General features: G+C 37.6%; 1 protein-coding gene and 1 long non-coding RNA gene across 22 annotated transcripts in view; both read right to left on the bottom strand.

Moving 5' to 3' along the window:
• LOC146856847 (uncharacterized) overlaps positions 1-14,628 on the bottom strand; it is a 53,239-nt gene extending 38,611 nt beyond the window's left edge. Inside the window, exon 1 of the long non-coding RNA XR_014979819.1 lies at positions 10,352-14,628. This is a non-coding gene — a long non-coding RNA (uncharacterized LOC146856847). The remainder of the gene's footprint in view (positions 1-10,351) is intronic.
• Positions 1-17,553, bottom strand: part of MUC13 (mucin 13, cell surface associated) — a 772,367-nt gene that overhangs the window by 385,327 nt on the left and 369,487 nt on the right. The gene's annotated exons all lie outside the window — the stretch shown is intronic.

Genomic DNA, 17,553 nt, shown 5'->3' with positions numbered 1-17,553 from the left:
TTGGGACCCACTTTTTTCTCCGCCCCCACTTGACGAATCACCCCGAAACGTTCAAGATAGGAGTTGACCTGAGTGAACCATTAATTTTGAGGATTCATCAACGGCGCCAAAGATATTGGCAAAAGAAAAAATGCTTTTTGAATAGAAACAAGGTCCTAACTATCACTACCTACTGACGACCGCCAGTATGTAAAATGTGTGTGTGTATATATATATATATATATATATATATATATATATAGATAGATAGATATATATATATATATATATATTCACTGAAAAAACCATGGGTTTCACACACGTTATAGTTAGGACTTAGCATTTAAAAAACCTTAGAAATTCAGTGAAAAAACCATAGGTTTCACACACGTTATAGTTAGGAATTAGCATTTAAAATACCTTAGAAATTCAGTGAAAAAAACCATAGGTTTCACACATGTTATAGTTAACTGGACATTTTACTCGTAAAAAACCATTGAAATTGCCCCGTTATAGTTAGTTCAGCTAACTATAACTCGCGCGCCCGCAATGCACTGCTGATGACGTCACATATTACATCACTCATGACATGGTCAGTGACATCACTCATGACATCACTGATGACATCTCAAATGACATCACTGATGACATCACTGATGACATCATCCAGTGAATGTCTGTTTTTCTGAAAATTAAATATGTTTTATATATATATATCTCAAGGTCGATGGAAGAATAAATGGGTATATAAGTGTCTAAATGGATGATTTGTTTTTGAAAAATTGATTGTGTAACTGACTGATTAAGTGTATCATAGTGAATACATGCCTTAGTGAGTAATGTTTAAATATGTAAATATCTGTATCAGTCTCTCACTTTGTGTATAAGTGGCTGCATGGGTTGGTGAGTAGCTACATGGGTGTCTATATAGGTTAATAGTTGGTTTTTTGAGTATCAGTCTGAGTGTCTGCATGGTTCGGTGGGGGGTATTATGTAGTGCATAGGTGCATGAATGAGTGACTCACTGTTTGTATGTGTTGAAGACAGCATGTGTGCAGGACTGTATGGGTGGATGAGTGTGTGTATGGGTGTGTTAGTGAGTGAATGACTGTCTCAATAGTGTCTTTATGAGTAACTACATATGTTTTAAACTAGTATATGTGACTATTGGTGTATATAAGTGAGTATATGTGAGAGTGAGAGATTGAAAGAGTTCCTGTATGAATAAGTATGTGTTTCTATAAATGATTGTTTAAAAGACTAAGTATGTGTAAGTTTCCGTAGAAGTAAGTGTGGTGGTGTGTGTATAACTGTATATGCAAGTAAATGTATGTTTGATTCTTTATTAGCATGAGTGACTATGTGTGTGAGTAACTCTATGGATGAATGGCATTGTGTAACAGGATGTATAGGTGTATGAGTACATATGATGAGTGAGTACATGTATGAGTGACTGTATAGGACTGTTGGTTAATGAGTGGATGTGTATGTGGATCTTAGAATTACTGAAGAGGTTGTTGTAACTAGTATTGGTATGTCCATTGTTTTGAAAATTTTAGTCTCTATTTTTGAATGTGTGTATCAAAGGTTATATTAGGGTGAGAGGAGGTCTGCCACTCTATCACAAGGATGATGTCATCAGTGATGTCATCAGTGATGTCATTTGAGATGTCATCAGTGATGTCATGAGTGATGTCACTGACCATGTCATGAGTGATGTAATATGTGACGTCATCAGCAGTGCATTGCGGGCGCGCGAGTTATAGTTAGCTGAACTAACTATAACGGGGCAATTTCAATGGTTTTTTACGAGTAAAATGTCCAGTTAACTATAACATGTGTGAAACCTATGGTTTTTTTCACTGAATTTCTAAGGTTTTTTAAATGCTAATTCCTAACTATAACGTGTGTGAAACCTATGGTTTTTTCACTGAATGTCTAAGGTTTTTTAAATGCTAAGTCCTAACTATAACGTGTGTGAAACCCATGGTTTTTTCAGTGAATTTGCAAGGTTTTTTAAATGCTAATTTTTTTTTTTTTCTTCTATTTTTTCTAACATATTTTTATTTTAATTTTCTTACCTTTTATAAAGACTATGATTAAATTTTTAAAATTCTTTAATTTGTTTTTTTAATATAATTTTTAAAATAAACATGTAAAATTTAGTAGCAGTACTTTTTTTCTATTTTTTTAATTATTTTTTTAGTACGCGTACCGTAAGCTCACGGTAAGCGTACGGTTTACGCAACGTCCGTAATTACGCAATTTACGTAGCCGCGCGTACTCCGCGTGGGACGCGTGCGCGCTTACGCCACATGCGCACGTTACGCGGAAGTGTCAGGGAGTGACTGTTAAGCGCATGCGCGCAAGCGCGTGTCTTTTTTACGCGCATGCGTACTTTTGCCGTAAGCGTACCGTAAGCGTACCGTAAGCGTACGGTAGGTCATGTGATCATGAAACACAACTTTTGATTGGTTGAAACTACTTTCAGTTCTAGAACTCTCCTACACCACACCCATTCCCCTCATTTCTGCTTGTGATCCCTTGGGAGAAGGAGCTGGTTTGTCTTTGGGATACGATGGCAGAACAGCAGAGCCCTTCTGAGAGTGAGGCTAGCACTAGCAGCACTGTCTTGAGGCAGAGATCGAGGAAACAAAAGCCCTCTTATGTATGGGATTATTTTACTTTTCCTGAAGGCCAGCAAAAGGTGAATGCACCCTTAGTAACTTGCAGGCTGTGTCAGCGTGTACTTTCTAGAGGTAATCCTGACAGGAAGTATTCCTTTGGGAATCACACCATGAAGAGACACCTCCAGGATGTACACAGAAGGACACATGGTCATCTTTTTGGAGGTAACTCTTCAGAAAGACAAGCAAGCACATCCACAGCAGCTCAGCCTGGACCATCATCTGCAGGGCTGACTCCTTCTTCTGCAGGTCAGGTGAGCCCTTCATCTGTGGGGGGAGCATCTCCTTCTGCTGGCCCTCTGGAAATTAACCCTCGATTTCTGAGGGTTGATATTCGATGTGCCTCTTGTCATGATCTAATTTGTCATAGGGAGACCAGTGTTTCCCTAGTGAACCTCAAAATAGATCAGCACACTTGTCACAGAGACTAATTTTCCCATTCTTTCTTTCCTCTGTCCCTGCATGAACACAACGGTTCTTTTAAGAGCCAACCTTATCTTTCATCTTTTTTTTACATATGTTTTTAAAAACTTTTTTTTTTTTTTTACCGTACGCGTACGGTGCGCGTACTTTTTTTTTATTTTTAAAAAAAAACACTAAAAATCAATTATCACATTACAAGGTCCTTGAGAGACTACAATTATTATTATTCACTTACCATACTCACTCAAAAAAATATTTATTCATTTGTTTTTTAAAAAAATAGTTTTAAAAATGGTTCTAGTTTTCGAAAATTTTCTATATCAATCTGAAAAAAAAGAAAAAAGTATTAATATTTTTAAAACAATTTATAATACAGTACACATATTTACATTTTTTTCCAAAAAATATTTTTGCCTTATTTTTGCTGTTTTCAGAATATATTGCATTTCACTATAAATTGTGAAAGCAATTGCATTCATCATTTTACAGCGGGCAAAAAAAAATAACAATCACAAAGATTGTAATAAAAAAGCCCAGAATCTCTTTTTACTTAAACTTAACATTATAGAAATGCATAATATTCTAAAAAAATATCATCTAATACCAATAGTTATTTCTTTAAAATATCGTCTGATATGTTTGTTTCAGAAGTATAATCACAATATTATATCTCAAATAACTCCAAAATACATCTGATTCCATTTCCTTTAGGCCAAATAGTAATTTTAAATTTTTTTTGGGAATAAATTTCCAACGGTAATCCAATAAAATTCTAAAGTTTAATTTGTCCAGATCTCACCGATTCTCTGTAACATTTTGGTTCACGAAAATTTTTTGAATAATTTATTAAGTCCACAATAGAATTGGTTACTTTTCCACATGGCCAAATAGTAATTTTTAAAATCTTTTTTGAAAAAATTTCCAATGGCAGTCCAATAACATTCCAAAATTTAAATTGTGCAGATGTTACCGATTATCTCTAAATTATTGGTTTTTCAAAGTTTCATTTAAAATTAAAAAAGTCCACATTACAATTGGTTATCTTTCCATTAGGCCAAATGATAATTTAAAAAATCTTTTTTCTATAAAATTGCAATGGTAATCCAGTAAAATGGTAAAATTATTTTGTCCAGATCTTGCCAAATCTCTCTAAAATTTAGGTTTCAGGAAGATTAGATAGGAATTTGCTAAATCAAAAGGCAAACGTTGTTTGAAAATCAATTGGGAATCATTACACAGTGTCCAACCTTTTTCACATTTAAGATAAACTGTGTAATGTCCAGAAGTAACAGTAGGTCCATCATGGAAAATTATTGCAACAGTTACAAAAGTTTTTCCTGAAATTGATAATTGCTGTCCTGTAAACTTCTTTATTAAAGTATCCAATTTTGAACCATCAGCTCTACATCGTTGCATCATTAAAATTACATACTGTCCGTATTCCTTTAAAATTAATGTTGAAAACATGTCAGATTTACACTCACCACATTTCATGCTATGATTAGCATCTTTAACTAATTTTGCAAAAGTAACTGTTTTACTCTCTGGCAATGTCAAATAAATAAACCTTTCATTATCAACATTAGAGCCACATATATTATAACAATTTTCACAACTATGTTCCCATTTATAAGAGAGACCAAAAAAAATTTCAATGGGAACTCCTTCTTCTTCCACTACCTGAAGAAAATACAACAAGAATTCCTGTGCGTCTTGCTGTACATTTTGAGAAAACTGTGTTCGTCCTGAACATACATCTAAAAGTTTTCTAATTTCAGTAGCACTTTCTATTTGAGTTTTATCTTTACTTAGCTTTTGAAAAAGGAGACTCAGCTCTGAACAGAATCTTTTTCCCTGATTTACTATTATCTGCTCTTGCAAACTTTCCAGATAAAATGCAACATTCAGCACTACATTTGCGTAGCAGTTGACACCAGAGCTATTTTCAAAATGACATCCTACAACCTGTTCTTCATTTTCCTTTTTCTTTTTGCTTGCAATTACATCACTCCTCTTTTTTTTCCTCCTCTCTACATCTTCATTACAGATATTCTCATTTCTCCTTTTACGAGAAACTACACGTTTCTCCAACACAGGATACTGACCTAAATGAGGAGCATAGCTTCTTCTTAATCTATTATACTCCTTTACACAATTTGTATCAGCACTAACTTTTGAGTCATCAAAGTCTATCATGAATAAACCAGATAATGTTTTCACTCGTGACAAAGCTACATATGCCATACCTTCTTTGAACACAGTTGAACCAATGTTCACAAAAGCACAATCTACAGTCAATCCTTGAGACTTGTGAATAGTTACAGCATATGCTAGAGAAAACGGAAACTGCTTCCTACGTACATACAAGTCTTTCACAAGCATGAAACGAACTGAACAACGACAAATATCTTTAACTTCTTCTATCTGATCAAATTTTATTTTTAAACATTCAACTCCTTCTTTTTTCTGATAATTAATAAAACCCACAACTCTTCCCATCGCTCCATTAACTAAACCTTTTTCAACATCCAAATTTCTTCTTAAAAATACTCTACAGTTCATGCAAACATATAGATTTTTTTCTAATCCAGCTGTTTTGGAGATGTTCTTCTCTAGTGAGTCCAATTTATTTTTCATTTTGCCTGTTACTGTGACAGTAATTCTTCCATCCTCAATTTTGTCCACTGCTTCCAATTTCCTGATCTCTTCCTTTTCCAATTTCAAAAGCTCCTCATTGAATATTGAGCATTCACGTAGAGTTGGCATTAAGCAGATGACACTTTTGTTTTCTGCAATGTTCTTGTATATCTTCTCTGCAACTATTTCTTCCTTTGGAAATAAATTATGTAGCAGCCGACTCTGTAATGCTTTTTTGCCAACTTCTGTGAGTAGTCCAATCCTGATATCTTTCAGAATACTTCCATATTCTTCATCGTTTGCTTGCCTCATATTAGTAGTAAGTTCCTTGTACTCAAAGAAGCACCAAATATTTGTATTTCCGATGCTTCCCAATGACTTCTTCGTGTCTTCATGTGTGACAGTATTAAACACTGGTTGTCCTTTAACTGGAGTAAGTTGCAAAAGATCTCCAAAAACTATGACGTGTTTTCCACCAAATAACATGTCATAGTCTGTCTTCAAAATTTGCTGCATTCTTAAATGCACAAAGGCAAGCATTAAGTTTGATACCATGCTCACCTCATCAATAATGAGAACTTGCATCTTCTTCAATACTCTTGAAACTTCCAAGGATGCTTCTCCAGTTAGCTTGTTGAATTGTATTTTGTTCTCATGCTCCACTGGTAACATTAGCAAACGATGTAAAGTGTTTCCTTTTATGTTATATGCTGCTAACCCAGTTGGAGCAGTAACCACACAAGACAAAGTAGAATCCGTTTTTTGCTTTAGGTAGCTTCTGATGACTTTTATTAGGAAACTTTTTCCAGTTCCAGCTTGTCCGCTTACATACATCCTGATTGGATGAAATGATGTGCATGAGCACTCTTTTTTTTCATGTAGAAATCCGTGATCAATTTTGTTTTTGATCTCTTCATAAATTTGTTGCTGCTCTTGATTCAGTTGTCTTTCCAAATTTTCTAAGTCTATAAATTCTTCTTGAGCTTGATTCATAGCCGTTTCCACTTCATTCATGGCTATTGATGCTTCATTTTCAACGATTGGTTGTCCTAGGGGATCTTGACTGAGTGTTCCTGAACTTTGGCTGTCCTGAGAACTATCTCTAGCTATTTCTGCCGCAATTGTAGTTTCCTGTTCAATTTCTTCATTTAACATTTGCAGATAACTTGAGAATGTACTGCATTGTATGCTGTCTTTGCAAGCATTAAAAGAATCTTCATAGCTCTGGAATTCTCCCAGTAGTTCATCCTCTGTACGCCATGGTTTAAACAACTGTAAAAGAGCCAAGTAGTAAAATTCCTTCTTGTCAGTAGTGTCGCAACTCAGCTTCCGGTGATTTATCAAACTTCCTTTTGTTTGCTTCACCAAACATCCTTCTTCACCAACGACTTTATATTTTCCATTATTGATGTCTTCTGCAGCTTTCCGTGAATAAATGTAGTTCTGCAGCACTTCATAGAGACACATGTTCTCCAGATGATGACTTCTCTTGGGATAATATGTGTCCAACATGTTTGATTTCAAAATATCTGTACTTTCTGGGTCATTCTCGGCCAAATATTCAATTTCTCCTACAGATTTCAGTACCCGATTTCTCATTGCTGCAAGGCCTAAACTTGCCCAAATTCTTCTTCTTGACTTCGAGTAGAGACTTGCAGAAGATAACCTATCTGAACATTCGTAGGATCCAATTTCTCGATGCGATAACATCTTCAAACTGAAACTGTACAGCTTCTTACTGACAGTCTTCTCGTGAGAAATCTCTTCCCACATTTCCTTCAATTCTGTTTTTTCTGATTTTGTAATGTAAGACGTTACATATCGAGTAACAGCAATGGAATTGTCAGCAACATACTGTATATCTATGTTAGCGTTCCACATGGATAAAATGACTGGGTTGTAGTCATTTATATTTTTTGATTCTTCTTTTCTTTTAAGGTTGTAGGTATTCTTAGGTGATTTTCTTGTGATAGTATGTCTCACAGCTGACATAAAACTGTTTACTCTTCCATTTGAAAGAACAGGTCTAGGAAATCCAAATCGACATTTAGTGTAGTATTTTTCTTTGCTCTTGTATTTCCGTCGACAGTATTTTCCACACCGATGACTTTGGAAACGTAAAACTTGCTCCTTTAACTTGTTCTCTTCTGTGCTTTTTGGTATAGCACATGTTGCATATTCTTCAATGTAAGATAACACTGCTTCATCAGTATCTGTTCCAAACTTTGGGGCATCCTTGATCCACAACAGCATATGAATATGAGGAGCACCTCTTGCCTGGTACTCTTTTCTCCAAAAGAAATCCACTACTTCTCCAAGGGGTGGATTTTTTTTATTGCAGATGAAGGACATCATAGCCTCAAATCTATGATTGAAATATCTGCAAACATTAACCGGATCCAATGAGCACAGTTCTCCTGCTGTCTTGTATTCGATGTTTTTAATGTTTGAATTGGCCTCTCGTAGAAAATCCAGTAAATCATCCCAAGCGTACTCGGCACAGCTTAGGGTAAGGAACCATGTTGGTGTTCCTAAATTCCGTAACATGCATTTTAGTTCACCATGGCGTCGGTACCAATATTCATTTGTCCCACGCTGACAAGCCATCAGATTGATCAGTTGTGTTTCCAAATGATCATCTCGGTGCTGCACTTTCTCCATAAAATCCTTAGCAGACACATTTTGTAAATGTACTCCACTTTTTAAAATGTGATTTACTGCATAAGACAGTGCAGACAAGTCGCTTTCAAATAAAAGATGGAACAAATAAGGAATACTTTGTCGAAATCTGGGATCTTCAGCATATAGTCTTGTAGTCCGATACTCAGAAGCTGGAATCTGTTCTGGACGTTCATCGTATCGTCCTCCTTTTCCTTTAGGAAACAGCTGGGGAAAACATCGAGCTTCCAAGCTCTCCTCCCATACACTCACGGGAGTTCCTTTTGCTTTCTTCATCTGAAAGAGATCAATATTGTCTCCCATAACTTCTTTCGAATGAAGAGGATGTATGCTAAAATGTTCATAAATTTCTTCTTCCTTTGACTTGTCCACTTTTTCAATTTGTCCAGTTGGTGTTTCTGTGTCTTCTTGTAAATCTTCTTCTTCTTCTTCTTCTATATAAATTGATTCATACCATTTGTTATTTTTTTTCAAATACAAATTTGCTCTTTGTACTTTCCGCACATCTACCAGCTCCTGCCAAATCTTCTTATTCTTTGTAGGTACACCATTAACCAGAATAATTAATGGTTCAGTTTCCAAAGTATCCGCATCAATAGTTTCCATATTTTTTTTCAAATCCAAGGGCAAATACACCACTCTACCTTTTAAACCTCTCAGTAAATCTGAAGGAGGTAATTTACCAGTTTTGGGCTCCATACGTACTATGGTCTGGAACGGATGAACACATTGAATGAGTATAGACTCATATGTATTCAATTCAGAAAGTTCAGCAGGAATAGCATCCAATTCTAAATTATTATGTACAGCTCTGGTCGGCATTCTATTTTCCTCTAACTTGTTGTAACAGTATTTACAAATACGCTGATCTTCACCCAATTCAAAACAATTTTCTAGAAATATATATGTGGCAAAATCCTTCCACTTATAATTATCTTCATTTTCACTCTTTCTGTAGAGATCAACATTCCTAGTTTGTTTTCTATAATGAGTTCTGCGGCAACAAATACAAGTAAAATTTGGTCTTTCATTAGAGACTATTGCAAATTTTGTTATGTGATCATTAAATGTGTTACTTACAGAGGGTTCTACATTCTCTTCCACTTCTTCCTCATTTACTGTGTCCTTCTCTGCACTGTTTTGTTCAGGACCAAAGTAACAAAACTGAATTTCATCAACAACCTTCTCTACATCTGATACCGTTCCTCGGAACAGAGCCCTATTCAATTCATTTAACTTTATTGCTGGACTTTTGGCAAAATACAACCGTCTCACAAACTTTCTCATTTCAGTATGATGAACAGCCAGCATCCTAAAATGATGGAAAACACTATTGCACACTTTTCTAGATAGACAAGCCAGAGAATGACCCTGCAAACCAGTATTCTCTCTCACTCTGCATGGATCCAGACTTTGAAGCACCTTAATCTTCTGTTTTACACTTTTTTTACTATATTCTCTTAGAAACTCTCGAAATTTGTCAATAGATTCCTGACGCACAGTGCAAATACTACTACAATTCCAAGTGTACACTGGGGCTTTAGGACGTCTCCCCATTGCCTCATCTGCCATCACTTGTACCTCATCTCTTGGAACCATTATCTCCTTCTCCATTATGCAACCATTTTTTACTTCGTATGAACGACCTCTGGTGTCAACTGCATGCAGCAAACTATTACTTTGAAAATAGCTCTCTTCATTAAAAAAAGGTTCACTACTTGAACTATGCATCCACTTTCCTAAAAACACTTTACAAAAGTTTGTTCTGTTCACTACTCTTTTCCTTTTGCTATGTGATTTCAGTACATTAACCATTTTGTCTAATGTACGCATCCTATTCAAAATTAATATGAATAGTTTCCTTTTTAATTCTAATGCCTTTGCTGCAATGGCTTCAATTTCTTTTTTTCTCTTATAAACTTTGTTTTTTTCTTATATTTCTTCACATCCTTTATCAAATTGGACATAACTCTTCTCTGAAACATTTTTCTACGTATCTCTTTAAACGCTGTTTTTCTGTTTAAGTTTAACTTTTTAGTTGCAGAAGGTATATTTGCATTAACTAAATTCTCAATTTTTTCCTGTCCTTTTCGATTGAAATCATTCTTTCCTGTACAGACATTTTGTACATTTTTCCTTTTTTTGAATATATTCCTTAGAAAATCTTTTTTTTGCTTACCAGAAGATTTTTTCTTCCTTCCAACATCAGCATCTTCTACTAACTTTGATCCTCTAGTTGTCTTCAAATATAGTTTTTTTTTTAGCGTTTTTTGAACTCTGGATTTTGTAGGCATCTTAAATTTTGTTCACTGCTCTTCAGCAATACCTGAAAAAAACTAAAAAAAAATTCCTTTATTTTATTTAAATATATTACTACATTTCTTTTCGCAATAGTCACAAAACGAAATTTCTTTGCTAATTTGAATGCACACTAACTGCTCTTTTTTTTGGGCAAGTGAAAATCACTTTTACAAACTGTCACATTATGAAACCACTTTTCAGATTTTTTAAAAAGCCCATGTCCAGACTGCTACACTCCAGCAAGGGCAACCAGCCTTAGTGATGCTGAATGTATTTGCATTACAGACTGAAACCTGAAAACCCCACTCGCTTGTAAATACTGTGCATGATTATACATGGCAAGCACATGGGTGTGTGCTAAGAGTCTGCTTCTTCCCCCAAAAAATCGCTCCCCCTTTCCATCTAATGCAACTGTGAAATCACCAGAGCAAAACGCAATAAATCTCTGCCTATAATTCCTCTCTGCACACAGAGTCATGTTTTCACATTAGTCCCAAAACGAAATTTCTTTGCCAATTTGAAAGCACACTTACTGCTCTTTTTTTTTTGGGCAAGTGAAAATCACTTTTACAGACTGACACATTATGAAACCACTTTTTTGATTTTCTTAAATGCACATGTCCACACTTCTTTTTCAGACCACCTCCATGTGTAACCTGGGTGGTTGCCTACACTCCAGCAAGGGCAACCAGCCTTAGTGATGCTGAATGTATTTGCATTACAGACTGAAACCTGAAAACCCCACTCGCTTGTAAATACTGTGCATGATTATACATGGCAAGCACATGGGTGTGTGCTAAGAGTCTGCTTCTTCCCCCAAAAAATCGCTCCCCCTTTCCATCTAATGCAACTGTGAAATCACCAGAGCAAAACGCAATAAATCTCTGCCTATAATTCCTCTCTGCACACAGAGTCATGTTTTCACATTAGTCCCAAAACGAAATTTCTTTGCCAATTTGAAAGCACACTTACTGCTCTTTTTTTTTTTGGGCAAGTGAAAATCACTTTTACAGACTGACACATTATGAAACCACTTTTTTGATTTTCTTAAATGCACATGTCCAAACTTCTTTTTCAGACCACCTCCATGTGTAACCTGGGTGGCTGCCTACACTCCAGCAAGGGCAACCAGCCTTAGTGATGCTGAATGTATTTGCATTACAGACTGAAACCTGAAAACCCCACTCGCTTCTAAATACTGTGCATGATTATACATGGCAAGCACATGGGTGTGTGCTAAGAGTCTGCTTCTTCCCCCAAAAAATCGCTCCCCCTTTCCATCTAATGCAACTGTGAAATCACCAGAGCAAAACGCAATAAATCTCTGTCTATAATTCCTCTCTGCACACAGAGTCATGTTTTCACATTAGTCCCAAAACGAAATTTCTTTGCCAATTTGAAAGCACACTTACTGCTCTTTTTTTTTTGGGCAAGTGAAAATCACTTTTACAGACTGACACATTATGAAACCACTTTTTTGATTTTCTTAAATGCACATGTCCAAACTTCTTTTTCAGACCACCTCCATGTGTAACCTGGGTGGTTGCCTACACTCCAGCAAGGGCAACCAGCCTTGGTGATGCTGAATGTATTTGCATTACAGACTGAAACCTGAAAACCCCACTCGCTTGTAAATACTGTGCATGATTATACATGGCAAGCACATGGGTGTGTGCTAAGAGTCTGCTTCTTCCCCCAAAAAATCGCTCCCCCTTTCCATCTAATGCAACTGTGAAATCACCAGAGCAAAACGCAATAAATCTCTGCCTATAATTCCTCTCTGCACACAGAGTCATGTTTTCACATTAGTCCCAAAACGAAATTTCTTTGCCAATTTGAAAGCACACTTACTGCTCTTTTTTTTTTGGGCAAGTGAAAATCACTTTTACAGACTGACACATTATGAAACCACTTTTTTGATTTTCTTAAATGCACATGTCCAAACTTCTTTTTCAGACCACCTCCATGTGTAACCTGGGTGGCTGCCTACACTCCAGCAAGGGCAAGCAGCCTTAGTGATGCTGAATGTATTTGCATTACAGACTGAAACCTGAAAACCCCACTCGCTTGTAAATATTGTGCATGATTATACATGGCAAGCACATGGGTGTGTGCTAAGAGTCTGCTTCTTCCCCCAAAAAATCGCTCCCCCTTTCCATCTAATGCAACTGTGAAATCACCAGAGCAATACGCAATAAATCTCTGCCTATAATTCCTCTCTGCACACAGAGTCATGTTTTCACATTAGTCCCAAAACGAAATTTCTTTGCCAATTTGAAAGCACACTTACTGCTCTTTTTTTTTTGGGCAAGTGAAAATCACTTTTACAGACTGACACATTATGAAACCACTTTTTTGATTTTCTTAAATGCACATGTCCAAACTTCTTTTTCAGACCACCTCCATGTGTAACCTGGGTGGCTGCCTACACTCCAGCAAGGGCAACCAGCCTTAGTGATGCTGAATGTATTTGCATTACAGACTGAAACCTGAAAACCCCACTCGCTTGTAAATACTGTGCATGATTATACATGGCAAGCACATGGGTGTGTGCTAAGAGTCTGCTTCTTCCCCAAAAAAATCGCTCCCCCTTTCCATCTAATGCAACTGTGAAATCACCAGAGCAATATGCAATAAATCTCTGCCTATAATTCCTCTCTGCACACAGAGTCATGTTTTCACATTAGTCCCAAAACGAAATTTCTTTGCCAATTTGAAAGCACACTTACTGCTCTTTTTTTTTTGGGCAAGTGAAAATCACTTTTACAGACTGACACATTATGAAACCACTTTTTTGATTTTCTTAAATGCACATGTCCAAACTTCTTTTTCAGACCACCTCCATGTGTAACCTGGGTGGCTGCCTACACTCCAGCAAGGGCAACCAGCCTTAGTGATGCTGAATGTATTTGCATTACAGACTGAAACCTGAAAACCCCACTCGCTTGTAAATACTGTGCATGATTATACATGGCAAGCACATGGGTGTGTGCTAAGAGTCTGCTTCTTCCCCCAAAAAATCGCTCCCCCTTTCCATCTAATGCAACTGTGAAATCACCAGAGCAATACGCAATAAATCTCTGCCTATAATTCCTCTTTGCACACAGAGTCATGTTTTCACATTAGTCCCAAAACGAAATTTCTTTGCCAATTTGAAAGCACACTTACTGCCCTTTTTTTATTGGGCAAGTGAAAATCACTTTTACAGACTGACACATTATGAAACCACTTTTTTGATTTTCTTAAATGCACATGTCCAAACTTCTTTTTCAGACCACCTCCATGTGTAACCTGGGTGGCTGCCTACACTCCAGCAAGGGCAACCAGCCTTAGTGATGCTGAATGTATTTGCATTACTGAGTCCAACCTCAAACCCTTAAACTATTCTTTTTTTTTCCAGTACACCTTAATTTATTGTGAAAACATACTCCATATTATTTTACATGTTCCTCACATTTAAATTTCTCCCAAAACAGAAAATGATAAACGCAACTACAACAAAAAGAATTTCCATTTCTATTATTCATTTCTTAAGTTACCACATACATCCCCTCTCAAACTCTAAACTCACCTTTAAAATTAGTTAGTTGTGAAAGAAATGTGACACTCAAACAGCAGATTATCAGAGCCAGGATCTCTGTTGTGTTCACCTCTCTCCTCTCAGCAGAACCAGATAATGGCAAACTTTCCCTCTATTTTTCCACACATATACATGTAAGTTTCAAATCTCAGTGCTTCCCCCTTTTTTTCAAATGTAATCACACATTTCTATTGGTTGAAAACCAACCCTTTTCCAAAAGTACCCTTCCCCCAACTTGACTTCTGCCTAGTACCCTTCCCCCAACTTGACTTCTGCCTGCTACCATAGCAACAGCTCTTGAAACACTGCTGTGCAGAGTTAGGTCAGAAGTTCGCCACACAATGTTTCAATTCCACAGAGCAAGAGTGCTTGACTTTTCAAACCTAACAGCAAATCCATAGTATTGTTCTTAGGTTATACATTTTTCTGTACCAATACAAAACATGCTTCTATTAATTTACACATACAGCCTAGTTTTTATTCTAGAATGGTATGAAACAGCCAATCAGTTCTTTTTGTTTTGAAAAAAATATGTATGCCTCCATTTCCAAACTGTCTTTCTTTTCATATTGCCATTCTACTGAAAGACACCTCCTGAGTGCATCCAGTTCTCCTTTGAAGATGTTCACAGTGTGAATTGTAGAACACAGCTATGTCTTCTGGAGTGAAAAGTTTGCAGAGAAAACAGATATGGTGAGAGACCTTGCTTTGCCAAATGTAGACATTAAATGGATTGGTCAGAGAGGGTTAAAGTGGCACCAATTGATGCCATTGGTGAAATCCTTCATGCAAATCCAACACCCTGACCTCATAATAGTGCACTGTGGTGGCAATGACCTAGGCACTTTGACTGGGGTAGGTCTGGAAATGCTTATGAAGGACACCTTTGCACAACTGTTTTCACTTTTCCCTAAAACTGCCTTTGTGTTTTCCAACATATGCCAAAGGCAAAAATGGAACTGGTCCAATCATTTCTGTCCGCAGATTGACAAAGCAAGAAAGCACGTCAACAAATCTGTTTCTGCTTTCCTCCGTGACTATGGTATGGGTGCCATTTACCACAACAACTTGCGTTATGACATGCAAGACATTTATAGAGGAGATGGTGTGCACTTCAATGATGAAGGGAACAGAGTCTTCCTTTTGAACCTTAGACTCTGCATCGGTACTTACTTGTAGGTACCACTAAAAAAATGACTTCATAAACACAACGGCTCTTTTTAGAGCCCCCTAATATCTAAACTCTTAAATCTGCATTTCATTTCTTTTATTTTATTTTTTTTACCGTACGCGTACGGTGAGCTTACCGTACGCGTACCCCGTGATTTTTTTAAAAATCAATAAATGTTTTTTTTGTACTTTTCTGTCCTTCTTTGACCCCCTTACAAATGTTAGGGGGTCTGTAACTCTCTTCATTGCCCCCTTTTCTTGTTTTCACTCTTTTTTTTCAGAGTGAAATACACAAAATGGCGGCCGCCGCTTCCTGGTTTCGGCCGATTCGAATGTTTACTAAGATCTAACAGCCAATCAGAATCACGCTCGCGCACGCCACCGTACGCTTACGGTAAGCGTACGGTAAGCGTACCGTAAGCGGGCTCAGATATATATATTGATTTAAAGGCTATTTTCTCAGAATCTACTGAACAGATTTACACCAAACCTACAAAAGGCACTTCCTTGACCTGAGGACTACCTCTCTGCCAAATTTCGAGTAATTCTGTTCAGCCGTTCGGGCTGTAGCTCGTTCTAAAGGTCCTATGGAAAAATGCATGGGAAAAACGCGTTTTGGGACCCCCCTTTTATCTCAGCCCCCGCTTGACGGATCCCCCCGAGACTTTCAGGGTAGGAGCGGAGCGTAGCGCCCCACCTATTTTGAGAAATTCGCAAGGATTCGTCGACCGGCGCCAAAGTTATTCAAAATAGAATGTTGCGGATTTCCTATGGAAAAGGGGTCCTAACTATAACTACCTACTGGCGACCGCCAGTAGGTAATATATATATATATATATATATATATATATATATATATATATATATACATATATACATATATATATATGTCCCAAAGTTGTACTGCAAGCAAGGACACACTCACAGGAGTTCACATTCACAAGAATAATTTATTCAGAGGAACCAGCAGACTTGCTTCCTGAACAGTAACACCTACGCGTTTCGGAGCCCCCAGCTCCTTCTTCCTGGGTGAACAACAACTGCTCAGGCAAAGTACAAACACTTTTAATGTCACATGATAATTGCCCCTTAGTGGGTTGTAGGTGAGTACCTTTTCAAAATGCCTGATGTTATATGTACTTTTTAATCCAAAAAATTATAAGCCCTTCAGTGGGTTGCCTGCTCAGTTGCTTATTTTACAATCCTTTTTTAATCCCTCCGGTGGGCCCCAGGAGGCAAATATCCGGTAAATATCAAGAGCTTCTGTGCCTTACGAGGCGAAGAGCATTCCTCACCCTTGGCCTAATGATCCATTTCTCATGCCGGTGCGATCCTCCATGGCCAGAACTTGCTGTGATAACATGTCCCAAAGTTGTTCTGCAAGCAAGGACGTACTCACAGGAGTTCGCATTGACAAGAATAATTCATTCGGAGGAGCCGGCAGACTTGCTTCCTGAACAGTAACACCTACCCATCACCTCCAAGGGCACCGAGACACTCCCCAGCTGTGACCCTGCAGAAAAAACTCCACCTAATCAAAGACGCCACATCTGTTGATGATGGTGGCATTGGTCAATGCTGGAAGAGTTCCCCCACCTCTTCCAGAGACTTGCAAACATCTTGGGCCCCAGTGTTTCTCCATATAGATCCATCGGTAAGACCAGTAGCCATGCGCACCAGGCAGGTACCGTTTCAAATTTGCCCAACAGTTGAAGCGAAACATCAGAAGCTGGAAGACGCGGGAGTGATTGAAAGAGTATCTGGCCCAACCCTGTGGGTATTAACGATGGGGGTGGTGAGCAAGTTGAATCAGCCTGATGGTATCCGCATATGTATCGACATGCGGCTACCCAATAAAGCCATCAAGCGGGAACGCCACATTACCCTAACCATTGATGACCTTGTCACAGACTTGAAGGGCTCCACGTGGTTCTCCAAAGTGGACCTAAACTCAGACTACCACCAGCTTGAACAGGAAGACTGCTGGTACATTACCACATTTTTGACCTACATCGGTCTTTGCTGCTATCAGCATCAACTTTGGGATGCCTTCAGCGGCACGGATCTTTCAGAATGCCAGATGTGAGGTTCTTTCTG

Source organism: Triturus cristatus, chromosome 3_2 (assembly GCF_964204655.1).
Source record: "Triturus cristatus chromosome 3_2, aTriCri1.1, whole genome shotgun sequence".
Taxonomy (NCBI): Eukaryota; Metazoa; Chordata; class Amphibia; order Caudata; family Salamandridae; genus Triturus; species Triturus cristatus.
Note: the sequence above shows the minus strand (reverse complement) of the source record. Positions and strands in the feature narration are given on the sequence as shown.